The sequence below is a fragment of the Zeugodacus cucurbitae genome, chromosome 2 (assembly GCF_028554725.1).
Source record: "Zeugodacus cucurbitae isolate PBARC_wt_2022May chromosome 2, idZeuCucr1.2, whole genome shotgun sequence".
Classification (NCBI taxonomy): domain Eukaryota; kingdom Metazoa; phylum Arthropoda; class Insecta; order Diptera; family Tephritidae; genus Zeugodacus; species Zeugodacus cucurbitae.
This window is the reverse complement of record NC_071667.1, coordinates 16,897,457-16,925,390: the sequence shown is the minus strand read 5'-3', so window position 1 is coordinate 16,925,390 and position 27,934 is coordinate 16,897,457. Positions and strand designations below refer to the sequence as shown.

Below are 27,934 nucleotides of genomic sequence, written 5' to 3'. Positions count from 1 at the left end.
ATAAATAAAGAAAATTGAAACATTAATAATTTCGTTTCTAAATATTTAAATAAAATTCACTCCCCCATTTGTAAACAAGATTTTAATTTGCAGAATTTCATTGAATTTATTGCTTTCATCAATGAGCTTAAAATATTAAGCTCCTTTAAGTCCTACTTCAGTTGCTTTTATTTTTACTGTTTAAATTTCTGGTTTATGTTATACTATTTATTACAAATACAACACATTTGAGTATATAATAAAATAAAAAAAAATATTGCCTATCTTAAGGCGCTTTAATGAAATCGTATCATTTGCTCTATATAAGAGAACTAGTTAGCTGTAATAGCTCAAAATTTCTGTGAACACAATTTCTTTTCTGCGAATCTTTCATATTCAATATTCAGAGAACTGAAATAGTTACGTATACGCCGTGTATTGCAACAAAATGCTTTTCATATCAATGTTACGTATACGCCGTGTGTTGTAAAATACAATTAGATTTTCTGCGAAACTTTCATATTCAATATTCAGAGAACTGAAATAGTTATGTATACGACGTGTAGGACGTCTAAATGTATAGTGTCCGACCGATACCAAAATTTTGGCCGATGCCGATGCCGATTAATCGGCCAGTTGGCAAAGAATCGGCCGATGCCGATGCCGAATTCCTTCATGAACAACATTATTTAGTAAATTAGTATGGTAACAAAATAAAAACAAAGACAAATAACATCACAAAATAGGTAAACAACTCAATTCATATGTAAATATGAAGTTGTTTAGTGATTTAATTAATATTCAAAAATTAAAAAAAAAAAAATTATTATTATAAGATATATGTTGATAGAACAAATAAGTTATTCGCGTTTTCTCAAAGCGCATCTGCAATCAGCAATATAGCTTTTTTCCTTTAAGGGTGTGACATTTTCAAAAAATCGATTTTTTAAAACGACCATTTTTTTACCTAAAAATCGAATTTTTTTTCAGAACTACGCCATTTGTTAATGTTTGATATCTTTCAATAATCGTAGGTCATTGTATAGGGAATATATTCAACTTTAATAACCTTTTTAAATTTTTGTGTTTCAGTTACTCATTCGGCCGATAACAAGACAACCGATAACTCCTTTATTTTTCAAAATTTTTGTAAAATAAAAATCTTAAAATATAGTTGAAAGTACACCTTATTATGTCCTAAAAACTTCGACACATTCGACCAAGTACTTTCTTTAAAAAAATTCACTGAAATCGCCAATTTTTCATGGGTTACACTGGGTTACCCCTTAAGGACAAATATGAGCATTAGGGCCAATATTCGAAAATAGTAGGTCTAGTAAAAAGAATCCGTTATTCTCAAAGAGATGACTTTTGTCATTTATATCTCACATTGTGAAAGGCGGCAAATAGTGATAGTGACTCAATAGAAACTTCGGAAGCTTGTTTGGGAGGATCTTTTCCATGCACCTTATTATAGTCCACGCCAGCACCTAGTGATTATTACGTGACCCTGTCTATGGCAAACTTTTAAAAATAAATTAATCTAGTTACGAATGCTTCTATAATAGTGACTTTATGACATTATCTTCAAAATCTCAACAACTTTAAACAAAACTGTACATATTTGACATAAATCGAGTGTTTCTAGCAGTGCTAAATAAAACCTTTCATTAATGCAAAGTTGTTGAATTTCTCTATACTAGACTTAAATTATCACCATGATGAATTGTTAGTTTAGTCAAATGTATTTTATATGGTAAACAGAAGAATTCAAATTTTATGCTCTAAAGAAATCAAAAAAGAAAAAAATGTATTTTAGTATAATCCGAAAGAAGTTGAAAGAATCGGCTAAGAATCGGCCAAATATGGCCGATGCCGATACCGATGCCGATGCTTAATTTTGTGGCCGATACTGGCCGATTAATCGGTCGGTCTCTATCTAAATGCATTTTATGTCAATGTTACGTATACGCCGTGAGTTACATCAAAATGCAATAAATATTTAGTATTTTCAATAATACAGTTCATGAAATTGTGTTTTACTGCTAACTAATAGCAATAATAACAAATTATTAATCAATTACTCAATATCAGTTACTCGAACATAATATGAAAATTCGAAATTTGCGTTGATTAGTCAACAATTATTTTGTATGAGCTTTCATAAATCATAATTGCGCACATGCACTGTAGCTAACACCCAATTTAAATTGACATATTACAATAACAGTTTTGAAAATAAATGTTCAGTATATTCAGTGTTTAATAGGCAATCAGCTAGCGATAGCGCATAATCGATGAAAATAAATACAACAAACTCTGGGAATAGTTACAATAACTAGACAATTGACCCGGCAAATTAAATTAATAAAATCGCGAATTAAACAATTTTCCGCTTTAATTAAATTTTCCAGCTAACTATGGATACAGTAATTCACATTCACATCACATAATACATATACTTCACCATATTTCTCATTCACTGCAGCAGTTGTACTATTTTCTACGTAAATTTTTGACAATATTAAATTTCGGCAACATTTTAAGCAACATTTTCGCCGTAATTTAATATGCTTTGCGCAATTTTAATGAGCATTTTGCTTAATGAAATGTGTAAAAGAAATCAGCCACGACGTTGGCTTGGTGGGGAGACAGACGTTTATTTTACCGACAGCTAGCAGTCAGTGCCAACATTATGCGGCGTTCCTTCGGTGCCTTGCACATGACATTCTTGGGGAATTGCTCGTTAATAACAACAGCAGGTTATTGATGTGACGCTTATTTGTATACATATATACGTAAGTATGTTCTTGTTTTGTCGTTTGAGTAGGTAACATTGTATATATTTGTATATGCATTAACTATAGGCCGCACACCGAAGACAATTCAATGCGTAACGATGCCATTAAACTTTGTTGTTCGCTTTTTGTACATGTATATGTATTTGTATATATGTATATGTGTGCATATATAAGTTAGGTGTGTTTCGTTTAATAAATTACTTTGTGCTATTGAAATTAGCCATATGCATATATAGTAATTTGTGTGAAAATAGACGCTCTCGAATTTGTTGTGTTTCACTTTTTCCACGTTGTTGCTGCCAATTTTTTGTTGGCTTTTAATTGATGTGGCCAAAGTGCTGTAAATTCTTGCACGCCCATCCGGCGCGCTGCATAAAGTTGTGGGTGTAATGTTTTTTTTTTCGAACACATAAAGTAGGCAGAAAACACACCCATACATACATATACATATATGCACACACACATACATTTTCATACAAAAAATTGCTAAACCACATTCTTTTTAACGACTTTTGTGCGATTGCCCTTCGTGCGCGCAGTTTTACACGCCGTCTTTTATACATTCAACACGTTTTGAGAATTTATTTTCGCCTGTGCTTAGCATGCTGCGCGCAAGAATTCAGTTTCCTATTGTAAAAGTTTTAATTAAATGTGCCTTTGCGCACAGGTACTTTCTTTATTGCAGTTGACTTCCTTTCTATATTTATTTTTTTTTTTTGCTTCTACTCAGTTGCCACTGTTGGCTTTCAATGATTTTGTACGCAACGCCAAAAAAACGAAATATTCATTGTATGAGAATTCCATATTTGAGCTTTCAAGTATTTTTCTCATTGTCTTGCATTTTTGTAGGCAAATTATGCTGTGTTAATAACTTTTGCCGAAATAGTTGCTCATACGCACTGTTGTACGTCGGTATGTGAACTCAATATACTTCAATGAAAGTAATTTCTTTCTGAAGACACTGTAAACATTTAAATTATATTAAAGTAAAGTAGGTAAACGATGTATAAATAAAAAAAAAAATAATAGAAATAAAAGAATAATTAAATTTGAAAAATATTCATACAAATAATTAAATTATTTAATTATATTATTAAATTATATTAATTATTTTTCCACTTTACTACCACTTATATATTCTCCTCCTCTTTGTGTTTTCTCTTTAATTAATTTACCAAAAACTCTCTTTATTATTTATTTATTTTTATGCTTTCCATGGGACACATTGCTCATTCATTCTGTCACCTGACACTATTGTCCATCCCGTGACCCCTTTGTGCTTATAAGTGAACCGTACTCACATGCCACACTCGTAACCTCAACACCAAGACCAAATAGCATTAATTAAGTGCACAAAATCTGCAATTATGGCTTGGGGAGTCCAAGCGCTTGAGCACCGTAATAGCAACTGGTGTGCTTTTGACGCCTTGTTTGTTGGCCCTAAACGATTGTTAGCGTCAAATTACGCTTTGACAGCGAAGTGTAGTTGTAGGCACATTAAGCATTAAGGCGACTGATATGTGGTTAGTCATGGCCAAATATGTATTGTGTGTGTTTGCGGCACAAGCCTATATTTTGCTTAATAGCTTTAGTTTGATGAACTTTGACAGCGTTTGGTTGGTAATTAATTTGCACAAAGCGAAACTATTTGTGGAATCCTATAACGTATTTGCATGTTTCTAATTTTAGATATTCAAGTTATTAATTTAATTTAATGAACTTGATTTATGTTTTAGCAATATTCTGATAATGAGTACATAATCATCTCGTTATGTTTGCTACTAACTTTGACTTTGCTATTCTGTGTCTATAGTTAAATATTCTGATAATGAGTACATAATCATCTCGTTATGTTTGCTACTAACTTTGTCTTTGCTATTCTGTGTCTATAGTTAAATAATAATCTTTATGTATATACATATTTTTATTTTTCGTCTGTTTTTCTTTCTTTTTTACGTAAGTCTCTATGCCCTCTAGATACACTAAATCGCTAGTTTGTGCATTTTCCTCTCTGCCGAACACACTCGTTCGTCATTGTCAATGACCACGCACAATACATAATTCTATAAGAAATATATTTACAACAACAACAAAAACATCTACAAGAAGATAAAAACAATAGCGCTATTTTTCCTCGTTTTTCTATTTTTTCCTATTGTTGCTACCGCTCTGATACCCGATATAATAATAACTATCGCTCTTTGTATCCGCTTTCCTTTTCGAAAGGAAAATAGTAAATAATAAAATATGCAATTTTATTATATATAGTATATTGGCTCTATTCCTTTATGTTATTAACAATCAGTAAGTTCCCCTGAAGTGTATTTACTTACAAGCAAAATATTTTATGTTTGTACTAAAAGGTTGCGTATACGCCAAGGGGGACTAGTATATTGCATACACAGATGTGTATATTTTGAAATTATGTACTAAAATATCCTCACGTTCACTATTTCTAACAATCAATATCTAAATATACTTGATATATTATTTTGACTCATCATTTTGCTGTCGGCTTCAGCAGCATCTTGTTTAAAATATCTTTCAAGTATACTCAAGTTACGCCATTGTCATTAGCTGTATCATATTTCCAAATGTGACCTACATGTAAAAATATTTCCAGTTATCTCTGTTATATTGTTTGCGTAAAATGTTGAAAATCATTGTTGGTTAGAGTATTAGCATACTCAAATAACACACATTCCCTAAAAGGGAAAATAACCCAAAAACGAAACTAATGTCAATGTCCTCTAAAATCCATACAATATTTACTACTACATCATAAGCATTATAAATGTTGTATCTACATATATATGCATGTATGAGAGCATCTTTGTCTAAGTTATTTATTTGTACTAGCTACACGCTGACAATTTCTCCTCAGCTCCTACTGATTAGTGATTTCAGTTGCAGCTGGTTAATTTAACATTATTATTGCAAACTCAAAATCCGGCTTCGCTTCCGCTCTGTGTAATATGCTAAATTATTGATTTTCCAGCAAGTAAACTGTAACATATTGTTATTGTGTTATTGTTGAAAGCGGATGTCCATTTTGTGGTCATGCTCAGCATACGGCAAGTGTGAGCTGTGCGTCAAGTCAGATGCAATTGCAAGCGTATACTATATATACACACAGAGCATGTCAGAAGCATATGCTTTGCGATTTCTATTATTTTTTACAAGAATTTTTTAATAATATTTAATTAAAACTTCTTTACACTGCTCCCACTCGTACGCCCTGGCGTACACAAACGATTGTGCCTTACCATTAAATAATATTTGCTTCTTTGACTTTTCACTTAACTTCTCGTTATTTTCTTGCCGTTGACTTTTACTTGGTTTTTGTCTTTTTTTCTTTGTATATTTTCGCTCGCTTGTTTGCGTGGTGCTCAAACAGTACTTAAGCGTAATAATATCTTGCAACGCCTGCAGGCTGCGTATGCACAACAACGTAATCGCTTATAAATAATTGGCATTATTTTAATAAAATAAAAAATAAAGCAGCAAGCTGCAAGCCGCTTGCCTACTTGCGATGAACTTTTCTGCGAAGAGTTTTCCCTGTTTTCCAGTGAAATGTGATGCTATTGTGGGTGATGTTTTTTATTCTCTACGGTTAAAATAAACATAATTTGTATATTATTTGTCTCTACGGTATTTACGATTCGTTGAGTAAATTTTTATAAAAAAAAACAACGATTTTTTGTGTTTGTTTAAGATGTGTTGAATTAAGTTGAAATTTGTTAACAGCTGTGAAAAATGGTACATGTATTGACATATAAAAAATTCTCAACAGTTTTGCTACCCCTTGGTGACAGTTTAATAGGAAAGTTGAATTTTTTTATGATTTTTAAATATTGAGTATTTTTTTTATAGTTTTGCATACATTTCCATTGGTAAATATGCAGCTGGAAAAGTCGTTGTATCACAGTTAGTGAAAACAAACATGCCTGCCTGTCATGACGAAAGAACACAACCATATTTTCTTTGATATTTACCACATCTAACTGTCATTTCGCGCATTGACAAGAGCAAGCCAAGCGTAGCAAAAGAAAAAAATGTTAGCCAGTAAACAAACAGTGCGCTTGAAAACAATAAATCCGCCAATATTTTGTGCGCACAAAGTAAATAAAAAAGTAAATAAATTGTGCAAACACTACTTTTGAGGCGCACAATTCATAAAAAAATAAACCAAAAATAAAACAAATTAAATGAAAGAAATGAAAAATATAAAAAACAAATAGAGAAGCACGGCAAATGGATATATAGTATTTTTTGTTGTTAAGCCATTTCTTGACACATTTCTTGCGTCCAAAGCTTATGTTGAATAGCTAACGCTTTTCGTTCCAATCTATCACCACAAATGGCATATTATCGAAAGTGAGCATACTCAAGTGCATGCACTTCAAGCACTTTGCGTTTGTATTTTCTGCTTAAACGGTTTCACTTTCAATTTACTTTGCTATCAAGCGAGTTGTTTGCTCTCCTTTTCCTCGATATTTTTGTTTGTTTAAATTGTATGTGTGTGTTTATATAAATTTCGAGGGAGTATACTTTACGTCGTCTTATATATTTTCCTACTCATATTTATTTGTTTCATACTTAAAAAAAAATTAAAAAAAAAAAAAATTCATTGGCATAAATATAAGTATATACATATAATACATTAAATACAGTTGCATAAATCTACAAGTGACATATGAGAATTTCTGTCTTATTTTAATTAAATTCGGTTGAGCAGTTAGTAGCATGCTCAAAAATTGTTAGAAACGTTTTATAACATTTTCACACAGGAGCTAATTGATCAATTAACCGGCATGTGCTCGATTTAAACGCTAATTAAGATCGATTTACCATACGAAATTCAAATCTCATTTTTCTACATTAACTTTTAATTAAATTTTAATCGTCTTGAAAATGAAATACAACTCTGCGACAAATACCATATTTGTAATTATATATACGTGCTTTGTCTGCGTTGTTTGATGTCGCTGTGAGAATGTATATTAGCTGATCGGTTATCGAGTAGCCGGCAGTGTGAAAGGCAAAATCTGATTTCTCAATCAAAATTTTAATTGATCAATTAATTTGGCTGTGTAAAAAGGCTAATATTTTATTAATTTAAGCAGCTCCCAAACCTATTTAATTTGGTATTTATTCCTGTTGTGATATCGTTTCGTTAACTTATTAATTTAAACGTTTCTATATTGATTTAAATATTATAAATATTTTGTTTTATTCTTTAAAGTTTTATTGAACGAAAAAAATGAAGTTGGCAACCCTATCAAAAAATATTTTAAACTATAAACTTTTTTATTTTTCTGAATTCGGAACAATTTAGAAAATAAAATTGTAGTTGATTGAATCTTATCATTAAATAAATTCTGATATCAGCAATATTTCTCAAGAAAAATTTATTAACTTTATCATTTTATTCTTTATTGAATAATAACTCGAATTACTCCATGCAGTCATGTGAAAATCATATTGCATGACATGCCAACATATCCTGCCTTCCTAGCTTGTACTTTCAAATTATTTGTCGGTTGCAATTGCTTCCGGTTATAGTCAACATTTCCAATGCTTTTACTCGGCCACGCCATTGCAGTCAGCTGGTGCTGTGCAATTTCCTCAACCTTTCAAGCAGTTTATTGGACGGTAGTTGTATGCTTATCATATAGCTATTTTTTTGTTGTATTTTTCTACACACACACACACACACACACACCCATAAAAGCATAACAATACAATCTATATGTTGTGAAAACAAACTTGTATTGCATGTAGTATAGTAACTGTTAATCGATCTCACACTTGAGATGCTCACCGCCATCACACAAGTCAACTATGTAGTTACGCTTTGTTGTTGTTGCCAAATGCAGGCAATGCATAAGTGTTTAAGTGCTCGTACCAGTGTGCTTTCACTTATAGTATGCCCACCACCCGCGACCACCAAACAAGCCTCATCCTTAGTTGTACTATATGCTGTACTTCAAGTGCGCACAACACACCAGCCAACTCGACTAAGTAGCGAGTATCGCTAATAGTAGGCGTTGTTGGTGTTTTCTTTGCCTTTGCTTATACTTATATACTCGTATTTTTTTTTGTATTTAAATACATTTTATACTTGTATAATATGGATAGTTGCTTTTAACAAACTATTGCGTTTACCGCAACTAAGCAGTTAAATGTAAGTGGCAACAACATACGAGGGTCGAGGTCAATAGCGCAACTAATAGCTGTTGTTTTTGTTGTTGTTTGATTTGGGTAACAGAGGAAAGTTCGCTAGCTTCCCATCAAAATTTTGTTCCATTTTAGCTGATAATGCGTGTTAATGCAAGCGATATTTGTTGTGTGCGAGTTATGCTATTCAATTGTGTGCTGATACAGATAAATTTATATACCGAATATACATATATACATCTATTTTATTTTCGGTGCATTAAGCTTTGAATTGTATATACTTCTTTCTATAAGAATATTGATAATTTACACCATTTACTTGAACAATTTTATTTGAAAAATTGCTTTAAATAAGACCGAAATATTCAAAAGACGAGTTTTCTCAATATTTTTCAGTCAACTGAGGTCGAGGCCTGAAAAAAAAACTTCTAAAAAAATAAACTAAGAAAAATAAAATAAAAAAATAAATAAAATAAAACAAAATAAAATAAAATAAAATAAAATAAAAATAAATTAAAATAAAAATTAAAAAACTTTAAATTTTTTATTTAAATTTATAAAAATGAAATAAAAAAAAATATATAGAAATTGTATACATTTTTCCGCTATCCTGTCGCTTAAAGCTTTCTCACAATAAAAACATAATTTTAAGCCTTCACCTTACACACACCTGCTTTGAGTTGCCTCGTATTTATCTCTTGAGATTTTGTGGATTTGCTTAGTTCAAGGATCTTTCATATACGTGCACGTGCATGAATGTATGCGGTTTCCATGTGTTCTCACTGTGGCAACGCGTATTATTGTCAAATATTCTTTTTATTTGACACGCTTTTATTTAATATACTATGCGCTTGCGATTTAAAGAAAATGTAAATGCGAGCGCTATTTTGATTGCCATATTTCTTTACATCTTGTTCATTTTGTTTATGTACATACATATAACATTGGCACTACAACAGTCTTATATTTGAGCGCTCTGAAAATTTATTTAAAACCCGATTCATGCCAAACCGATTCCAATGTATTACCGATATATATGTATGCATATGGATTTGTAGCCTTTCAAAGGCGAATTTAAATCCTTAACGATGTGTTAATCAAGTGTTTGCACTTGAATTGAAGCGTAATTCTTTTGGCACATTTTTCTTATGAAGAGATACATGTACAGTACATTCAACTATGTAAAAATTTATATTTTTGAGAGAAAGCATTGTCATTCTTTAAAATATATGTACATTTATAACTCCTTTCATTGTCACTTTCTTTTCATTTCATACATACACCCACACATACACTTCATTTTGACAATGTGGTGCCTCAACGGTATTCTAATTTGATTTTCCTTTGTACGCTTTGCAGCGTGTGCATTTTTGGTATTAGTTGATTGGTTTTTGGTGATATGCTGTAAATGTATGCTTCAGTGAGAGAACATATACATGCACAATTTTATAAACGTAGAATACGTAGAAAGAAAAGCAAAATTTATTTTCACTTTATTTTTAACATTTTTGCTACCTCAGGCATTTGCTTCCGCTGGGAATATTGAATTGCAAAATTTAATTGACAAAAAATTGCCATTTATTTTTAAAATATAAATTCTGCAAATATTTGTTCGGTAGAAAGTACATTTAATCTCTAAATCAAAATCATTATTTTTTTGTAATGTGCAATTCAAATATAATTACAAATATATTTTTCAAAGCTCATATTGTTAATTGGAAAGTTGATCTATTTAATGCTCACAAATAATAAATAATTTTTATTAAATATGTACATTCAAATATACTCAAATACCTACATTGATACACTTCAATCTATATAACAAAAAAAAAATAATAATAATTTCATATTAATTGCTCTCACCTACCACTTATTATTCATTGCCTAGTTATTATGACAAATTGATCCTTGACCTAAGCCAGCCAGCGAGCGGGTCAAATTTCTAATAATTATCCAACTACCTGAAAACGTTGTCGAATGTCGTCTTTGCATAATTGAGTGCTACCAAAACGTGTCTAAAATTTTTATTTCCACTTCAGCTATACAGAATTGCTCAGGCAAAGGCAGCTGTCGCACACAACCACTATACTTTCGGTCCAGCGTCATTATTAATATTACATTTATATGTTTTTCTTTTCAAGTATTTCATGCGCAAGTATACTAGTCACCCTCCATCCATGCACTCATACATACAAACAAAGTTTTGGTAGATTTCGTACTGTGCTATTTATTCAGCAAACTGTTTATGGTTTTCATAAAGTAATTTCTATACTTGCTGCCATGGTTTTAAGCATTCATATACATACATAGTTGACCTCCACGGTATCAAATAAAACTGAGTTAAATGTGTATATACACAACTTATGTAATTATTTATATATATACATACATGCGCCTGTATAAGTACTTGCTGTTGCTGCCTCTTTGTATGCTACCCCTGCATGCATACAAAGAGGCAGGCTTTTTGATAACCGTCAATAAAAGTATTTTGCACAAATAGTTGTGGTCCACTTCGTCTGTTGGTTAGTTGGAGGAAAATATGTGCATAATATATTCTCACATGTTCATGTATATATAATATATATATATGTATTTGCTTTTCCGTATAAGCCAACGCAACAAAGTGTTGACATAAAATTATGTAAAAAAAGAGAAAATAAACAATCCGTTAAGCAAACAAGTTTAAAAAAGTGGTTTAATATTTTTATACATATATAGTAAATAGATTGCATGTCATAAAAATTGCCGATATTTTTTGATAAGCATTTCGTTTATGCCTCACATTTTTTGACTGAACTTTGATGATATTCCACAGATTTATATTTGCATATGCCAAACCGTGATAATCGTTTGAAACCATGATTTAATAAACTCATATTTTTTCTCGGGTCAAAAATATTGTTTTTTCTTCGACGATTTTACTGATGACATCCATATATTGCAAATTATCAATTCTTAAAAGAATTTTGTAGAAGATTTTGAGGTGAATTCTCTACATTTTGGGAGATAGCTAATAATTGTTGTAGAAGGATAAGGGACACGCTCAAATCTGGCTTCAGACACAATAAAAAAACTTTTATAAAAACGTTCATTGACTTAAAGACATCTATGGTCCTTCATTATTGGGATAATATGAAGTTAAATACCATAAATAAATTTAGAAGCTTTAAATAAAGTCTAAATGGGAATATGAAATATTATGAATAGGAATGCAGAAATTAAATCCGCCTAAATTTTTTTTAAGGAAAACTTCTTACTTCTTAAATATATAATTAGCGGTTTATTGGCTAATAGTCTTTTCACATAGCCAAATTAATTTATCAATTAAAATTTTAATTTAGAAACCCGTTTTTGCCATTCACATTGCCGTCTACTCGATAATCGATTAGCTACTATATATTTTTGATTTTGCTTTTCATAAGAAGTTGGTAAGTTTCATCAGCTGATTGCTAATTTTTAGCAGCGACATCTACCATCGTGTAGCGTGAACAACAACTCTCAGACCAAGAACTTATATATAATTGAAAATGCGGTCTTTGTCGCAGAGTTGCATTTCATTTTAAGTCGATTAAAATTCAATCAACAATCAATGTAGATTTTTATTTTGTATGGTAAATCGATCTTGATCAGCGTTTTAATCGAGCAGAGGCCGCTTAATTGATCAATTAGCTCCTGTGTGAAAAGCTATAAAACTGTTCGCTTTAATATATTATACATATATTTTCTACACTCTCTCTGTGGGTCAAGTAGCCGTTAAGCTTTCAAATCTTAATCTGTCAACTGCATGCTACTAAGTAAGTAGTATTTTCATGTTACGCCATTAAATGTATTTGCTTTAACAAAATTCTTCTAAGTGCTCGCATTTCCTCAATTATGCTCACTAACTGATTGATAGGGCAGCAGGAAAAAGTATGGTTCTAAGATGGCGGCTGTCAACATATATAGTTTAGCTTGCCGTTGAGCATTACATAAATGATTGATTGATTGATTGAGTGGGCGAGTGAGTGAGTGAGTAGATGGCTTGAGTGTATTCGTGTTTGTTATGTACGCGCAATGTCGTTCACTTCCCCTTAGTTATTTTTGTATACGACGCTGTAGCGACAGAAATATGGCGTTACTTTATTTACCGCAATTTATGCAAATTCTAATGGAAAACAAATTAGATTTCCTGTTGCAACGAGTGTAAAATGTAAAATTGTTGCAAATACGCGATTTAGAAACGGAAGCACAATGAGTACACGTTTGTGTGAGTGAGATGTGTGCAGTTATTTTTTACTTCCGTTCGTCAGCAAAGTATAACTCAATTCTCAAACGGTTTATAAAAAAAAAAAATAAAATTTCTCAAGTGTCAATAAATAGTAATATTCTTCGTTTCTTGGTTATTTTTTCGTTTCTCGAGATATATTTTTATGATCCGGCTTATATTTATATTATTCTTAACAAGTGTACCACTTTTGATATTTATAAGCATTCTACTTTAGTAAAATATGTTTAAAACTTGTGTGGGCTACAAGCAGCAACGGTAAATAAACAGCGCACAAATAGCTTGCCACAGTAGCGTGTGGGCGCTAAAATCAGCCGCTTTGCGCTACAAGCTGTACCATATATATCCCAGCTGCTGGTGCGACATGTCGTATACGCAATTATTGATTTATATACAAAGTGTAACAATGTACGTTGGAGTGAATGCTGCATACATTTAGGAGCATAGTACATACAAAAAAAGCGTGTCGAGAGGAATTGACGCTTTATTTATTTAAGTTGGGGAATGTATAAGAATAATTAATGTCTGCTCATCATTTTCAAAGAGTTGCTAAATTTTTTCCTTTTCAATTATATTTTACAATATTATTGTATTTATACACTTACTTGCTTATTTTATTTGCTTCAAGCAAGCCGCAAACCCAAACCCTTTCTACTCTGTCCTTTGTTAAAGTTGTCATTAATTTGTCGAAAAATGTCTTCAGCTGTCGCAATATCATGCAGCTTGTTTGCCACATCCAACTTATTTAGTATTATTCATGGCAGTGCGCTTGATAAGGGAGTGACAGGCGTGCACGCACACATACGTACTTATAAGCCAACCTTTTTGTTGTTTTAGATACGTACACGCATTGAAAATGTTAAATGTTTTAATTATTTTATATATTTGTATATGCTTTTAGTGAGTGAAAATATTTCCATTGGTTATTCTAATGCGTGAAAAGCTAACACATACAATAAAATTCAGAGTGTAATTTCAATATTGTTACTGATGGAATTGAAATTATTTGCTTTCGTTCGATAGTGGCAGCGAAGCCTTTCACATTGGAGGCAATTTTTTTTATATTTTATGGAAAAATTTATGGAATATATCGTTATTTTCATACTTTATTTCATTTCTTATATTTTTCAAGGCTGTATTTGTGTTAGTTTCCCTTTTTCTTTTAAATTTCGGCTGCTAAGTGAGCTACATATTTTTTACTCAACTGTGCATATTTCTATACTCACGCCCATAATTGAGTGCAAATTGTTGACGTTGCATTCTTTTTATAACCCTGCAAAAGTATTCTTAGCGCCAACAGAAGTATTAAACAGCCAAATGGAAGTACAATTTAATTCTAATAATTCCACGCAAGTTTTTGATGATTTTGCATTTTTTTAATTAATCCGGTTGATTTATAAAAAAATTGGACAGAAATGTTTGAAAGTAGTTGAAAGCTCTGTCAAAGCATGAAATCGAGGTAGAGCAAATTAGCACTACGTCGACACTTTTTTAATTAGAGCTCAACAGTTTTATGAAGCTTTTAACGTAAAGTAGCTTAAAATACCGTTATATTGCCTGGGAGATGAGATTTTTTATGTCTCGATTTGAAATTTCTGTAATTTTTTCAGCTATGAATGCGTTAAGAAAAGCTACTAAAGCTACAAGCCGAGTGTCGATTATTTTTTTTTTATTTTGAGAATAAAAGACATGCCATGACGTTCTTATTTGCAAAGGAAAGCACATTTGGTATCACAAAATTTGCTTCATTTGTTTGTAGGTGTAAAAGAAATTTTTCTGAAAGTTTTACCCATTCTAATACGAAAGAGCCTCTACAAAAATTCAACAGTCTTTAAGAGATAGCTTCAAAAGAATTTAATATTTTTGAAGTTATATAGAGAGTTTTCATAAAGCTTTAATTCGTAAAGTGTTCAAAAATAATCGCTTATCACTTCTTCATAGAGAGCCAATAGCTGGAGAATTACGTATAGAGACATATATGTGTACATAAAAATTGAATTTACATACATATCTACATTGCGAATTGTCTACTCAAGTTTATATATCATTTATTGCCTCTCTTTATTACATTAGACTTCTATCGAACCTATTTCGTTGTGTTCTATTCGCTTATGGCATTTTAATTGAATCATTAACTGCTTGCACATTCGATACGTGACGCAATTTCAAAGCGAAAAGGTTTAGCGGTAGTGAACATTTATAATTTACAGTTAGGCTTATTTACAGTCAACAAGAATTTTCGAATTTGTATTTCATTGCATAAATTCTGGGTAATACAGTCTTTTTACTTGAGTCATGTCTTTGTTGTATCGCCATTTTTACGCAACACCGTGTTTTCTTTTTTATTTGATTGTAAATGCATTCACGCAAGTAAATATCGCACAATACCTACCCACATTTGCGTTTAATGCGTTCCTAACATAAGTAGCTACAACCGGGCAAGCTTATACTCAATAGTCTCATATACCGCACACACCTAAAACAGTCTCACATTTAGCTCTCTCTCTCTCTCTCTCTCTCTTATGTATTTTTCTTCTTATTATCTGTTGCTTACTTTGACTGACTTCAGTATTCAGCTGCAACCACAAAATGATAAATTCGGGAGTTTCCGTGAAATTCACTGTGTGTCTTTAATACAGCACCTTCTTTACTTTTCTTTTTAGTGAGTGCGTGTGAGCGTAAGTTAGTAGTCGTTACATTGCTGACATGGCAAAGCTTGGTGTGAAACGACATGCGATTACGTTGATACCGTTAGTTTTTCTCTTTCTTTTTTACTTAGTTCCAGTCAACAAGTCGCATTTTGTCTGCCCTTTTCCTTTACATCCAAGTACATTTATACTGCGTATTGCATGTGTGCATCATTGACCTTGATTTTGCTTACCTAATATGCACATGAATGGGTGCTAGATGTGTGAAGACCCCAAGAAAATCATGTAATATTGTGCTTTGATGTGTAAAACCCACATTACTGTGAATTAAGAAAAAAAATTCAATTTTTCGCTTGTAAGGTATTAATAAGACATTCAAAAAGTTCAAGGTTTTGAGATAATTAAGTTATTGAATAGGTAATTAATTTTGGTATTCATACATATTCAATCAATCTCACTCAATTAGTATTAATTGGCTTAGAATTTTTTCCCGTTTATATTGAAACATCAAATGATGTTCTTTGGGATTTAAAATTGAAGATTATTTTTGTTGCATCTCCTACAGCTCACTAAGCATTGAATTGGAATTTCAACACAAATTTGTTGGAAATTAATATTAATTAATTTCTTCGCAATTAATTAGATTTTATTCAATTAAAGTATCTAGTGTAATTAGGAATAAGGTACTCTTTCGAATTTAGTTATGGAAATTAGCTTCAATATATCTTATAAAAACTTAAATAACTTTCTAGCTAATAAAGGAAGAATGAATAGGTGCATCATAGATATCCTTAATTAAGTCCATTTATGATCGATTAAATGGCTCAATCAAGACCATTTGTATAGATAAATCTCCCTTTTGATACTAGTTGATTTATGTCCTCATAATGGCATTTGCATATGGAAAATTCATTAATTCATATTTCAAATTCACTTTTTCCCTCTTTAACGTACCAAGAAGACTTTCAGACTTGTTTATATTTAAAATTATTTACTGTTTTAATTGCATAATATGAAACATCAGCTCTAAAGTTTATATGTGCAATAAATCACATTTGCATAAGCACTGGTCTTTATAAATAATATATGTATTTCATAATATAAGCTCAGAGGGAATACTGCAGTAAATGAGATATTCATATTTACATACATATCTAAGTGCTTAACGCTAATTGCGCATTTCATTCATACCTCACCTCAAACTCATTAAAATGCTTTTAAATGTGTGATTTTAGAAACTAAAGAGTATACATACTATATCTATGTACTGCAAATTTATGTAACCTCTAATGTGCAAATATCAAACAACCCCTTCACTAAATGCACTCCCCGCTCAATTACTTAACTTAAATTGTGCACACACCACCTGATGCCTACACACACACGTACTATATAATATACAAAGCCATAAAATATCGAAATCTCGCCACAAGAACAAAATGTACAGCAAAGAAATCTATTAAATGATTTTTGGATACAAAACGGTAGAGTGAAAGAAGGAGTGGAATGGAATGCAAAGCATTTTCGGTGACTTTGCCTTAAAGTTTTCTTCATTCACTCATTCAAGTATGTAGAGACTGTGATATGTGCGTACATATGTATATACGGCTTAAGAGCTTACAAACCTATGCTCAATACATATCTATTTACGTGCAAACTGTTAATTTGCTTGCGGTTTGTAGCGCTCACGCAAGCACTTTGCGGTTTAGTGTAGTCCTGAATTAAATAGATATAAGTACAGTGCTGAGATTAAGATATAATAATCGGGTTGTTTAGCACATTTGGATATATATGTATATGTGTATTTGTAGTAAATTTCTAAAAATAAATTAAAATTAAATTGATTAAATATTTAATGAAAATAATTATTTTCACTTAATGAAAATTATGATTAATGAAATTAATGAAAATAATTATTTTCACTTAAATATTTAATAATTTTATATTATCCTGTATAGTTTTTTTTTATTAATTAATTATGTTTAATATTTAACAACAACTAAATAAATAATAATAATTTTTTTAAATTTAATTTGAACTCAATTAAATGTTAATGTATTTTTAAACATTTCTTATATATACTATACAAAAATATATGTTTTGAGTTATTGTTATAAAATTCTATCTTACTTATAACCTTTTCACACAGGAGCTAATTAACCGGCCTCTGTTCGATTAAAACGCGGATAAAGATCGATTTACCATACAAAATATAAATTAATCGACTTGAAAATGAAATGCAAATCTGTAACGTTCTTTGTCTGCAAGTTGTTGTTCACGCAACACGTTGGTAGATGTCGCTGCTAAAAATAGCAATCAGCTGATGAAACTTATCAACTTTTTATGAGAAGCAAAAACAAAAATGTATAACAACTGATCGGTTATCCAGCAGCCGGCAGTGTGTGTGAATGGCAAACACTAGTTTCTCAATTAAAATTTTAATTGATCAATTTATTTGGCTGTGTGAAAAGGCTATTACTCTCAAATAGTAAATTGAATGGGTTTACTCTGTATAACACAATATACAATATATGTATATACAACATAAATAAATGAATAATGGAGATGCATTATTGTAATACAACAACAAAATTCGTTGTTGTTTTTCTTTTTGCCTACCGTTTCAAATTATCGCTAGTCGTTATATCACAGCTAAAAACCATTAATGTTTGTTTATAAACACAGCATCGTGTGTGTTTATATGTACAATTGTTGTTATTGTTGTTGCTTTTGTAACGTGCTTCAATTTAGACTGCTGCAGTAATTGTTTTTTTTCTGGCTTATTTTTGTTTTTTATTAAATTCTTTATTGCCAAATCGTTTTTCGCCGTTTTGCTGCGTTTATTTTGCAATTAGTTGCAATTAGTTTTTGTTATTGTATTTTTGTTTATTCTTATTTATTTCACGTATATTCTTATGTGGAATTTATTTTTTATGTAATTTTTTTTATTTTTTGCTTTATAATTTAATTAGTTCAACTATTGGAGGGCTTACTTTATTGATTCCTTACGCTCGCGTATTTGCTTACATATATTTAATTAACGGTGATTCTGCTTCACTGCCGCAACTGGAAATATGTTTATTAAACTTTTTTTTTTAATTTTAATTAAATTTGTTATAAGAATGTGGTTGATTCATTTTATAAAAGAATAATAATTTAATATTACATTTCTGTTCAATAATATATTCTTCACTCAAAATTATATAAATGTTTTTATTAATTTATATTTAATTAAATGTATTGTATTTTATAAATATAATTTAATATTTTTTTTTGTATGAAACATGCCGAATGTATATGCATGATTTTGCGAAATGTACTCATTATAATTAAAAATTAAGTTTTTATTGAATAAAAAATACAGATAATGAGCTTTAAGTATCGATAACTCAATTGTTCTCTTGAATACCGAGTGTTCGTTCATTTTTACAAATTTACGAAGAAGTAGTGCTCAAAGATATTTTTTTAGAGTTATGTATATGAATGAGGATATCGATTTCTGAAACGGCAGGCTTTTTTCACATTGATTCTATCCAGGAATTTATATCGAGAATAGAAAGTAAAAATCTTAAGCCATATTTCAAATCGACATTCAGACAGAATTTTTAACATATACAGTAGGTTCAACAAGAAAGCAATCTGCTTAAGTAACTGAAAAAATAAAGGTGTCTTTTAAAAAAAAGTTCACAAAATTATAAAATAACTAGCAGACCACTCCGGCTTCGCACGGGCTTAAACAATCAAAAGTTATAAGATTTTATACGCTTATACACACTCTCCCATACATATGTATGTACTTTGCCGTTTCATTCGTGGGTTCATTTAAAAAAAAAGGAAAATGAGGAAAATTGGAACATGAAATTATATATTACATATTTGCAATGCGCTAAAACTTGATTGCGACCTCTACTCTTTTGTGTCCGTTGTTTTTCTCTCTGATTATGAAGGCGTTGGGAACGCTCAGAGTTCGACGACCTATTGCGAGCTTGTATATTTCTAATATTTGTTTGTTCTTCAAGCCGCTGCACACGATCCGTACTCGACTCTCAAGCGCGTACTTGGGAGTTTTTGAAGTTTTGTTCAGCAAGCAGCTGCGAGCGTTTGTTACTCGACTCTCTGGCACGCGATTGCGATACGAAGAAAATGACTTGAAGGACGATTTTCAGTTTCAAATTAAGATTCTCCATCACGAAGTCTTTTTGATACCCACACCTGGGAACTATTTCCAGAAAGTTGTGATTCTAGCAATAAATATAGCCTATGTTACTCGGATTGAATGTAGATTTCCAATGGTGAAAGAATTTTTGAAATCGGCAAAGTAGTTTTCGAGTTCATTCAATACAAACATACATACTAATCTTTCCTCTTTATAATAGTAGTATAGATTATTTATACAAGGCGCCAATATATTTATTAGACTTGCAGTCATCACCATATTTTATAATTTCATTACAACGGGAATGCATATTTACTACTCATTTTTCAGCATATGACTTTGTTAAATTTCGTCACATTGCCCTAAAATTCAGTTTTAATTGATTTTGTGATTGCATCTTTTTCCGTGTAGTTCCAACTTCATAAGTGGCCAAACGTTTGACTCAATTGTGTTCGCCATTCAAGGACTCACCTGTGAAGACCTGAAGGCTTCTATCATCATCCAAATATTCAGCTGCCTATTCTTGACCATTTTTCGTGTTGCAGTTCGTAAAGATTTTACCGTCGTGACACGAAATCTTCCATCAAATAATTTTTTTGTATGTCCTTTCGGGCCAATTTTTGTTTTACTGCTTTCAATGCTTTGACTGGATCAGCTTCGAAAATACTGCTTGTAACCAAATCACCTTTTAAGAGGCGGCAATGCGTTTCATCATGTCATCCACATTTTTGCGCACCAAAAAGTATTGGTTCCAATGCTGGGCAAACGCCTTCGTCATTTTTAGTATTTTGCATCACTCAAATCAACTTTTGGATGAGTACAAAGAAAGTACAAAATGTTTCGCGTATACGGAACTCATTTCGTAAATATATTTTTGTGACTAAAGCGTTTAATTAAGTGCGCAATTGGCAATAAAATTAAGTTTTTTTTGAAAATCAAGACCTACTTCATCTTGAAATTATTTCATTCGAAACAGCCGATTGCTTTCTTGTTGGACCTACTATACCTATAGTCTTATTAATAGACAGTCATTTTGAAGAGATTCGTTAACCTTTTAAATATCGTTATCAGTATTCAATGATTTCTGCAAATTGTCGTGTTTTCTTATATTATTTAGCAAATATTTTATTTTAATTATTTTTTATTTTATTAATTTATAATTTACTATTGTTTTATATAATTTATTTTATTTGGAAATAATTTTAATTATTTATTGACATCTGTAATATTTTTTAATTTACTTTAAATAAATTATCTTCGTCACCAGTTATGATTATTTTTTATCAATTCAGTTTTTATTATTATTTATTATTTTTGGTTTTAAATTGCTAATATACTTTTATTTACTTTACGTATATGCTCACCTGCTTGTTTACTCACATATGTAAACAACACTTATTTACTCTTATTTTGGTGTAATATTTGTTATTTGCATATGCATGTATTCATTTGTTTAGTTTTATTTTTAAATTTGAGTTTGAGTAATTGAGTTCAAACTTCCATTGCATGCATGCTTTCTGCTTTTACAAACTCAATTTTGTTGTAAATTTTTTATTTGTTTTTGCAATGCCCCCTTCGTATATGTATTTGTGTATGCATGCAACAGTGTTCACATTGGCAACATGTGGCGCAATTACTACAATTACCACGTGCGCGTCACTCCGGTGGCAATTATTGTTGTTGTTTTTTTTTTTTGTTCTAATATTAACTTTAAATTTGTTTTATATGTATGTTTGTGTGTTATTTTGTAGCATTCCACAACTTATAATTGTGTCTGTTTAACAAGTTGCTTAGGAACTTTTGCTTATCAATTGTTATTGTTGCTGCTCCGCATCAATTCGTATCGGTGGTGTAATATAACGCGCGTTTATTTTGTGTGTGATTGTGTATGTGTTAGTTTCAATTGCTACTTATTACTGGCAATATTTTGAATTTCTTTTATTTCGTTATTCCTTTGTGTTTGGTGGGGTGTTTGTTGTATTGTTCTTTGGTGGCTTCCGTTGTCTTTCGAGTTTGTCTTTGGCTTTTACTATTATTTCTTTTCCTTTCTCTCCCCATACATTTGTTTTTGTATATGTTTTTATATATATTTGTATATATTTGCCATCAACTTTTCTTTCTACTTTGCTGCTTTCTTTCTGCCGTACATTCTTTGCGCTCTATTGTGCTCTTTTCTCGACTCGACGCTCAGGCGTCAGCTTGAAAAGCCAGCAGCTATAGTCGAAAGAGACATATGTTAACGCATTTAATGTAATAATGTAAATTTATATTCGAAATAAATTTTAAATTATTTTTATTTAGTTGTTATAATTGAAATTTAATTATTATTGTACTTGAAATATTAATTGTTTCATTTGCATCATATATGTTAGTGTGTAGTACTACTAGTGGTCAGCTAGTAAACTCTTTTCCTTTCTTTTGAATCAGATTTTGGTAGCAACAAAGTTGTAGCTAAGAGTTAGCACCATTTGGAGGAAAATAAATAATTTTTCTTTAGCTTTTCACACTAAAAAATTCACCTTTGGTCTGTAGTTAGCGACGCTCAAATCTTTTTATTTCTCTATTATCACATATTTTGCACCATTCATTTTCATTCATATTTTTTACATTAATTCTCACTCTAAATTTTAATTAATTTATTTATTTTGTTATTTTCATCTCATTTGCATAATTCTTCCGCGACGCTACAAAAGCAAAAAGCTTGAGAAAAACTGTTGTATGGCAATTAGAAAAAGTAAATATTGTCTCTGCTATTTTTTTTATTTTATGAAATACCGTTGCTTTGCGCAAATTTGTTGGAGAAAATTGTCTGCGTTTTTGTCCTCCGCACCGTCGGACAGTTCGTTTGCAAATGCACGTTTACGCTCGTGATTTTATAAATTTCACTTTCAAAATGTATTGCATGAGCTAATACGAGAAAGCTTTTTTTTTTGCGAGCAGTACAAATTCACTCTATGTACTCGCATGTGCTAGTTCGGGAGTGCTCTGTTGGCCCACTGTGAAGCTTGTTGGGTGAGGGTGTAAATCAGTTGGTTTGAGCTATATTAAGAATATCAGTAAATGTAAGGGCTACAGTACCTTGGATGTTTATGAAACTCTCGTTATATATCCACGTCTATTTCATTCTCTCTCTCACTGTTTCTCTGCAAAGCTTTGTTGAAAGCTTCATATGGAATGTTTATAGTTTACCTGGGGTTGAGTTTGGGGTGGGAAGGTATGTTTAAATATTCCATATAGCTTACTTTCTCTTGTACTCTATCTGTGCAAGGTCTTTTCTCTCAATTATTCACATCATTTTAGCGTTTTCTTGCGCTGCTTTTGTGACTTGTCAGAGTCAATGTCGACATTAAAATAGTAAAAGTTTACCCAAAAAAAAAAAAAAACAACAAAACAACAAAGTAAAAACAATGTGAACTGTGCTTTCGCTCAGTTTCTCTTCTCTTTACTCTCAAATGTTGTAAGGATTTTGCTGTTACAGCGCGACGGGCCCTTTATTTTCCTCCTATTTACTGTATACTGTTATAGCCTACGGTTATGAATACACTATTTTTCATACTTTTGTAGTATACTTATTTGATATATGTCAGTGTTTGTAAGCCGAGTTCTGCGTAAAAGTTTGTGCATAAATATATTCGCGCAGGGATTCTCCACGTACATATGTATGTAGATACGCATGAGTATCATAAAGCTCAGCACATGCAACACGTTAATCTTACTGCTTGCAGCTACACCAGTGACGCACGTGCTTTTACACTGAGCAGCTTCAAGGTATTTGCAAAATAAAAAAACAAACTAGCTCAACAGTTCACGATTTTATTTTTTAAGAAATTTGCAAATTTAATTTAATACGATTTTAAAATAAAATTATGTGAGAAACTTTTTCGCTTGAAGTTGATTTGTACTTTTGTTCTTATGTTCGATAAATCTTTGTTTTTTTAAGATATACCATTTGTTTTATTGTGAAAGCTTATTAAAAAAGTAATAATAATTTTTAGCTGAAATATAAGGTGATACTAAAAATATTTAAAATAAAAAGCAATTTTCAGTATGAGTAAGAATCAGATTTTCTTTAAAATGATCGCCGAAATAAAATGTATTGCATCCTAAATGTAGGCAATAAACATTTGAACAATAAATTATTACATGCATGTTGCCTACAAATAGGCGCTCACCTCGTTACTTCCGCGAAGATATATATATATAATTATTTGGCGAGGGAACCGCTTTATGAGATTATAGCCGAATCCACCAGAGCGAAGATACTTACCTTATATAATAAACAAAGTAGTCTGCTAAGTACATTGAATGTCCTGCTTAAAAATCACCAAACTAATGGAAAAATCTGAAATCATTGTCTGAAATTATTATCTGAAATAATCATCACTTTCTTTTCTAATACAAACATTTTCTTTTTTTCTCGCGCAGACACCGCTTACGCGATTATAGCTGAAAAATACAAAAAAAGATACTGTTATAAAATATTCTCAAATCAAAATTTCTATCTGTGACATTAACACTTGTTATAAAAAAAATATATAAAGAAATCGCGTCTCTTTTTGTTTTAAGTATTCTACCACATATGTATTTTCAAAATATTTATCAGTTTATTCCACCACCAACACAGCCCTATATATATATGTATACTTTCATACACATATATACACATTTATACATCCTCGCAATTCCAAGGACTACCAAAAAGTGTTGCTCGCAACGCAGCTGTATCTTCGCTGCCGGTGAATATAGTATCAGCGTAAAACTCTTTACATGTGTGTATATGACCCTGCTATATGATTCTTTTGGGGATTACAAGATTAAGTGCAAAATACTATGAGCAGTGAAAATTCGTATTATTGCCTGACAGATATACGTACGAACACAGTTGCAAACATGCAAATGTAGGTACACACAAATATGTATGTGTGTGTGAAATCTGTGCTCAAAATATATCTTGGCTATCAAAATCACTACAATGTATTAACGAGTACACATCATATGAGTTGAGTACACGCATAACTACTCGCGCAGATAATAACATATTTCAGTTGCTTTTTGTATTATATTTACTTACTCACATATATTTGTTCGTCAAGTTCATATTAACAAAGACTCATTGTGCACAACGGCGATACAGTTCACCGCAAGGCTCTTGTGTGTTCTCTTCGTTTTTAAGGTTCTTTCTATTTTATGAATATATGCTTTAAAATTCGTGTACTCAAAATTCGCAAATACATGCATACATACATATATATATAAACATATATATATGTACAACACAAGTATTCATTTAGTCCTGTAAGAGCATGTGAGCTGCCAAATCGCATATCCTTCCAGGCTTTGACTCGCACGCAGTCGCAGTTTTGTTTTTGTATACGCGTTATGCCTTTTCAATATGATTACTTGTTTTTTGTTTTCCTTTTTAGTCACTGTGTATCGTTTGAATGTATTTATTTTGTTTGGGTTCGCTTTCAGCTTTTATGTGCGCTCTCTGCGTTTCGTGGATTTTACTCTGTAAATGTTTCTCTATTTTTACTTTTCAATGTAAATATAATTCCGAAAAAAAAATATGGATTCCAATATATTTAGGTTTCTTTCGGAACAATCAGTTTTAGCATTGTTTCAAGTTGAAGCTGAAGACAAATTAAGATAATAATTAATTCTAGATAATCTTTTAAGAGGGCGTAAATTTAATTAAAATAAATAATAATAAGTTAATTATGTTGAAATTGTCTAAGAAATCAAAAAAACCTTTACGTGCACTTTCTTTCGATTGTAAAAAAAATATAAAAATTCTACAATTCCTAAGAAATATATTCTTTGAGTCGGAGCTACAAACGAATAATTTTTATTTCTTTTGTAATTTATCTTTAAAAAAAAAAATATATTATTAATGGGACTCATTTAACGTCGCAAACGCATGGCAATATCGCGAAATAGCAATATCGTAAAACAACTGTTGATTTTTACATGTATTTTGTTTTACGACAATCTTACAAATATGCGAGACAATTTTCAGTGGCATTCATGTCGCAATTTGCAATCATCTGACATTGCCACAATATTGCCACAGATCGCTCATTTAACTTATATTACCATATTGCCAATTTTCCATTTTTATATAATTGCGACGTTAAATGAGTGCCACTATTATACTTTTAGTTAGTTTGTAATGAAATTTCACACAAATTTATCGAAACAGAGGCTTACAGCCTTTTCACATAAGTGCTAATTGATCAATTAACCGCCCTCTGCTCGATTATAACGCTAATTAAGATCGATTTACCATACAAAATAAAATCCTACATTAATTTTTAATCGGTTATTGAGTAGCCGGCAGTGTAAAGGGCAAAAACTTTAAAATTTAAAAAATTAAAATTTAAAATAATTGATCAATTAATTCGGCTGTGTGAAAAGGTTATTACCGTCGAGGCGTTGGAAACTTCACTTAAATGACCTCAAATCATTCAAATTTAACTCATCCCTTCTTTATTTTGCAAATTGTTTTTCCTTAAGCACTATTTCCTTCTTAAATATATTCATGTATGTGCTAACCTATTTATATATACATATACTATACTAGCTGACTCCGCAGTCGTTGCACTGCATGAAATTATTTGTTTTGAAAACAAAGTTGAATTTGTATAGTGTTGGAAGACATTTATTTGCGATTTTTCTAATTTTTTTTCAATGTAACGCAGCTTAATAAACAACATTTTTTGTTTTCTGTTCCGGTGCGTAAATGTACAGATGATGATTTTTCAACTCGTGAATGAAATTTATGCCACACACCTCCAGCGACTGTCTTTGAGACCTGTTGATTGTCATCCCAAATGCAAGTCTCATTGAAAACTGAATACGTTTGAACTGAAATGGCAAATCGTTGGAAGTCAAAGAAATTCGTGGAATCAAGCATTCTGCCCCCTTGTAAGTCCCTTTAAAAAATTCTTGCAACTATTACATTATTCGATAGCTGCTTGAAGATTGCGAAGCATAATAAATGACAAAGCATTATAATGGCAAAGAATTTAGAAATTTCACTGGATAATTCACAGCTTCGTCTTCATTTTCAACATGATCGATCGATGTGTATGAACACAAATATCCCGGAAGTTGACTTTAAGTCGTATAGATTAAGTCATCGACATCGGTATTTTTGACAGTTAAAAATCTGCGTGCACTCAACCAATCGTAGTTACGATAAATTTGGCTAATGTTCGGATTGATGTCAAACCATTAGAAGTATTAACCGGAATTTGCCCAGTTCTTTGCAGATCTTCTGCGGTGCTATCCTGTTGCAGGAACACACGCATATTCATGGTCAATCATATGGTTTTCGCGTGCCGCCACAAGTACGATGACTTGAGACATGCGTTCAATTCCTCCGCCGCTGTTGATTTCGAAATAACAGAATGTGTTTGTCAATAACAGTATCATTACGCCACCAAAGCGATGATTATTATTCCACAGATCTTTCATTGTTCTGTCAAGTGCTTCTAGAAAATTGCGCTCATCTCATATATGTTTCATAGATTTGCATGTTTAACTGAAGCTACAATGTCGTATGTGCCGTTCTTCCAACTTCAAGTAGCGTTGCTGCAATTCCAGTAGATGCGAGAGCCAACGTAATGCCATTTTGAGATCGAATTATTGCCAAAATCCCGTTTTTTACACATTTACCACATTTACCACTGTTTGGTCGTGATGGTATATAGCCTATAGCCTTCCTCGATAAATGGACTATCCAACACAAAAAGAATTATTCAATTCGAACCAGTAGTTTCGGAGATTAGCGCGTTCAAACAACCAAACAAACAAACTCTTCAGCTTTATAATATTAGTATAGATGTGAGTAAATATATTCAATATTGGCATTTGATTTCCGTACTTTGAATTCCTCGACATATTC

The 27,934-nt window shown here is 31.3% G+C and overlaps 2 protein-coding genes across 4 annotated transcripts in view; one reads left to right on the top strand and one right to left on the bottom strand.

Annotated features, from left to right (window-relative positions):
- The window catches only part of LOC105216620 (kinesin-related protein 6), a 37,964-nt gene extending 15,071 nt beyond the window's left edge, over positions 1-22,893 (bottom strand). Inside the window, exon 1 of one of the 2 annotated variants that reach the window (XM_054229278.1) lies at positions 21,393-22,893. The gene's annotated coding sequence lies outside the window, so the exon portion shown is untranslated. Of the gene's footprint in view, positions 1-18,491; positions 18,725-21,392 lie in introns of those variants that run through there. The other variant, XM_011191211.3, reaches the window with a different exon arrangement.
- Positions 1-27,934, top strand: part of LOC105216621 (nuclear protein localization protein 4 homolog) — a 92,158-nt gene that overhangs the window by 38,808 nt on the left and 25,416 nt on the right. The gene's annotated exons all lie outside the window — the stretch shown is intronic.